The sequence below is a fragment of the Hyaena hyaena genome, unplaced genomic scaffold, assembly GCF_003009895.1.
Source record: "Hyaena hyaena isolate Hyena2069 unplaced genomic scaffold, ASM300989v1 scaffold_34, whole genome shotgun sequence".
Lineage (NCBI taxonomy): Eukaryota > Metazoa > Chordata > Mammalia > Carnivora > Hyaenidae > Hyaena > Hyaena hyaena.
In genome coordinates this window covers 1,211,927-1,216,835 of record NW_024080665.1, presented here as the reverse complement: position 1 = coordinate 1,216,835, position 4,909 = coordinate 1,211,927, and the positions used below count along the sequence as shown (strand labels likewise).

Below are 4,909 nucleotides of genomic sequence, written 5' to 3'. Positions count from 1 at the left end.
TTAGCTCTGTGCTGGGGGCTGGAGCACCAAGATGAACCAGACCTAGTCCCAACGCCATCCCTGCTCTCAAGGTGGGTACATAGATGTGTAAGCAGGTGATTAAAATACAATACGATGAACAGAGAGTTTATTATGAGTGTACACTTAGAAATATAAAGGCCCACCTGCTCGGGGTGGGGGTGGGAGGATGGACAGGAAAGGCTTCCTGGAAAAGGTGGTACCAGAGCTGGGCCTTAAAGGTTGAGCAGGAGAAGCCAGGCAAAGCAGACAAGGAGGGTAGGGAAGAAGGAAGAAAGAACAATTCAGACAGAGAAAACAGCAGAGAAGCAAGCCCCCAGAGATGTGACTCAGCACGGCACAGGGGACAGAGATACAAGCAGCTTGGTGGTAATTGACTAGGAAAGCCTGAGTATAAAGGGGATGCTATGAGAATTAAGTGGAATGATGTGTGAAGGCATGATGTGAGCACAAGGTTGTATTATCGGTCTGTGTGTCCCCCAGACAGGTGCTGGGTCAGGAGATGATCCGTAATGTATGATTCCTCTTGACCTGGCTCTTCTGGTTGTCTCACCCTCACATGCCCCCCAGACATGTGCCAAAGGCCTGGTGGCTGCCCCAGTCTACTGGGGGGAATGAGGCCGTGCAAAATTACAGCCACTGAAAGAGGCTGGCGTGACCTCAGGAGCTGGGTTTCATCATTCTGAAATCATGCTCCTGGCCTTAGTCAGAGGCAGAGAGGTGGGGAGGAGAGGGTGGGAAAGCAAAGCGGGTGGCAGCAGGTTTGGGCGAAGTGCCGGGGCTGAAGGAGAAAGCAGCTGGCACCAGCAGGGGGTGAGACTCCAGCTTGGATTGCATTCATCATGCTGTGTGACCTCAGGCCAGATCCTTGCCCATTCTGGGTCTCTCTGGGCAGGATGGGTCCTTGGTGCTGTTCCCAAGGCCTGTCCCTAGTGGAGCCTCCTTATGGAAGTAAGAACCCTGGGGTCTTCTGGTCATTCCTGTGCATCCGGCTCTTTGTGGATAGCAGGGGCCTGTGCCCGGCCTGTCGGGGTCTGGGGCAGGGCTCCAGCAGTAGTCTGCTCCATTCAATCCATGTTTCCAGCCGAGTCATGCCTTTGTGAAGCACATGAAGCTAACTTGCTTCTATCAGGGCCAAACCTATACAGATGTTTCTAAGTTTAGGGTTACCTGGCTCACACTACCCGGGAGTGCTTTCCATTTGCATTCTGCATCCTTGTCCAGTCCTTTTAGCAGCAGTGTCTGGGTGAGGCCAAATATCTTAGTTTGCTAGGGCTGCCATTGCTAAGTACCACAGATTGGGGAGCTCAAACAATAGAAATGTATTTCTCACAATCCTGGAGGCTAGAAGTCCAAGATCAAAGTGTTGGTAGGGTTGGTTTCTTCTGAGGCAACTCTTTGGCTTGTACATGGCCACCTTCTCGCTGTGGCTTCATACGGTCTTTCCTCTCTGTCCATGTCCTAACCTCCTCTTAAAAGAACGCTGGTTGTAGTGGATTAGGCCCACCCAGTGATTTCATTGAATTCAATTACCCTTTTAAAGGTTCTATCTCCAGGGGTGCCTGGGTGGCTCAGTTGGTTGAGCGTCTGACTTCGGCTTAGGGCATGAGCTTGTGGTTTGTGGGTTCGAGCCCTGCATCGGGCTCTGTGCTGACAGCTAGCTCAGAACCTTGAGCCTGCTTCGGATTCTGTGTCTCCCTCTCTCTGACCCTCCCCTGCTCACGCTGCCTCTCTCTCTCTCTCAGAAATAAAAACATTAAAAAAAATTTTTTTAAATAAAGGTCCTATCTCCAAATACAACCAATTTCTGAGTTACTGAAGGTAAGACTTCAATATATGAATTTTGAGGGGGATACAATTCAGCCTGTAAGTAACATTGGGCTTTGGAATTGCTAGTGAAGCTTTTCTAAATCCAGCTGTCTGGGCCCATCCCAAGAGATTCTGAGTATAAACTGCATGAAGGCAGGCCAGGGACTTTGCCCACTACTGTATCCCTACAGCCTAGAACTGTGTCCAGCACGTGGTACATGTGTGAAAATATTTGTGGAACGAAAGAATGATATAATAAGCTTGGGATGGGGCACATGTGTTTGTCATGTACAAAGTTCCATAGCTGATTCTGATTCATCTAGGGGTGGAATCCCCTTGAGATATGATTGGGTTTCATCTTTCCTGTTGCTGGATGGGAAGCCTAAGGATCAGTAAGGAGTGCTCACTTCGGCAGCACATATGCTAAAATTAGAAGGAGACAGAGAAGGTTAGCATGGCCCCTGTGGGAGGGTGACATGCTAAGTAAGGTTCAGTAGGTAAAGGCAATATGGCACTCCACAAAGAATGTGGGCTCTTTGGGTCTGCCCCAGCACCCCTCCAGGATGCCCAGGATATGAGGGAAAAGGGAAGACTAGACCTCATGCTGTCTTTCGTACCTCTTTATCTAGCTCTTCATCTGCATCCTTTATAATATCTTTTCTAATAAACTGGTAAACAGCAGTGTTTCTGAGTTCTGTGAGCTTCTCTACCAAATTAACTGAACCTGAAGAAGAGGTCAAGGAAACCTCCAATTTATAACCAATTGGTCAGAAGCACAGATGGTGGGAGTCTTGTAGGACTGAGCCCTTAACTCATGGGATCTGATGGTATCTCCAGGTAGACAGCATCACAATTGACTTAATGGTGAGTTCAAGCCCCGCATCGGGCTCTGTGCTGACGATGCAGGACCTGCTTGGGACTCTCTCTCTCCCTCTCTCTGTCTCCCCTGCACTCTCTCTTCCTCTCAAAAATAAATAAATAAACTTAAAAAAATTGCCCTAATGGCTTGGTGGTGTTGGAAAATACTCAACGTGCCTTCAGCACCCTTCACATGTGGCCCCTGTCGACCCCCAGCCTCACCCACCCTCACTCCTGCCAGGCTATCATTTAAACCACATGAAATCCAACACAATTCCCTGATCCTGTCATGCCACTTACCTTCTCCTCCTAGTGTGGGCTTCTCAGAATGCCTTTCCCTGCCTTGTTTGCCTAGAAATGTCTCCTCAAGCTACACTGGAGCTCGAGGCCTTCTCTGACAGCCCAGGCTGGGGGTCGAGGGGACATCTTCTGGGCCTGTAGAGTCCCCTGTGCTGCCTTCATATCATATTCTGATCACACTGGGGACAAATGCCCATTCTGATGCTGCCTCTGCCAGACTGGGAGCACTTGAGTTCAGGGCTGAGTTGGTGCGTAGTATCTATGTCCTGATGCCTTGCCCAAGGCAGGGCTCTGAGTCTAAGTCCTCAGCAAGATTTCAGGGATTAAAGAATGAATGCTGCAGGGAAGAACAAATGCTCCAGAGGCAACTGAAGGAGGGATAAGGGAAGCTCCACACAGGGTCTCAATGCAAGAATCATTTTTCAAAAGGTGACCTTCTTCCTGACCTCACCTTCACCTCCCTGCATCCCAGCCCCGCTCAGTCCTATGGAGTGTCGGTGAGGCGGCCTGGCACAGCAGGTGAGCTCTTGAGCTGGCCAGTGCACAGCAGAGGCTGGGAAGCAGAATCTTAGTCTCAGGTGGAGACCTCAGGCTGGTTGGGCTGGTCAGGAAAGCTCGGAGAGGTGAGAGAGCAGTGGCCCCAAGGAGAAGAGACTGGAAAATACCAGTAATGGGGAGAAAGGAGGGGTGGGGAGAGGTGGGCAGCTGGGAGGCCAGAGACTCAATTTCTACTCAGCGCCATTGTTCGGCCTCAGAGAAGCTCCCCTGATCTGACCTTTCAGCAAGTTCCTCCCTCTCTGGGCCTCAGGGTCTTAAACTGAAAATGGGGGCAGCCAGTCTGGACTAGATGATCGTTAATGTCTTTTTTAGCCCTGGCCAAGAAGATCTGGGAAAAGTGTAGCAGCCTTAAAGGTGTCATTTGAAACGACTGTCTCCAGGCTGGCACACAAACTTCAGGGGCTCACATCTAGCCAGGCATTGGGGGAACGTGTCTCTGGGCCTGGAAAGAACTGGAAGCAGCCTCCCCCTGTCTCCTGCTCTGGACTTGGCTCACAGTTCTGGCAGGCCCAATGCGGCCCTCAGCTCTAATGAGGCTGGCCACCTGGGGAGCCATAGAAACCCAGCCTGGCCGATTTTGTGGTGAAGCCATGGTCACTTTGCCTAACCCTGAAGGGATGCTCCTAAATGTGGCCTAGGGGCTGCCAACAGCCTTCATGGGCCACCTGGGACTCGAAGGAGCACATCTGGTTGGGCGGGACTGAAGGAAGCTCCAAGCCGCAGGGTCCAGGAACCAACTCCTGGGCCATGTGGACAACCTTTGTTGGCCCTGCACGCCCTGGGCCCCACCCCGCCAGGACAGGGCCTGCTGTCCTGAGCCCTTGCCTGCAACTATTCCCTGAGCTGTGATTTCTGATTCAATTGGTGAAGACAGGCCTCCTGGGATGAGCCAGTTGCCCTCCGCACCCTCCCCCGCCCCCCCCCCCCCCCCCCCCCCCCCCCCCCCCCCGCTTTGTTATTTGCTTCTCAAAGTTGGAAAAACTACATTGTGCACCTGGCAGTACTTGCTGCTGCTGGGGGAGGGAGGGTTCTTTCTTCTTTTTTTTTTTTTTGTTTTTCTTCTTTCAAGAAACAGAAAGTAACCCCTGTGCTTACTGCAACCAAATCCATTTTACTGGCCTTCTGCATCTCCCACTGCAATAATAATAACCCCTTACATTTGATGAGTCTTTTATGGTTTACAAAGCACTTTCTTATGCATTCTCCTTTTTGGTCCATGCAACAGTTTTGGAAAAGAGGGCTGGTATTATTATCCCTGATTACAGGTGAAGAAACTCAGCCTCAGAGACTGAGATCAGCTGCCCAAGGTCACACAGCAAAATGGAACTGAAGCCAAGAACCTAGGTCCTCTGACTCAAGTCCTTGG

The 4,909-nt window shown here is 50.9% G+C and overlaps 1 non-coding gene across 1 annotated transcript; it reads left to right on the top strand.

Moving 5' to 3' along the window:
* Positions 1-2,226: 2,226 nt before the first annotated feature.
* LOC120229661 lies at positions 2,227-2,330 on the top strand. The gene has a single exon (XR_005527804.1). It is a non-coding gene; the product is annotated as a U6 spliceosomal RNA (small nuclear RNA).
* The last annotated feature ends 2,579 nt before the right edge of the window (positions 2,331-4,909 follow it).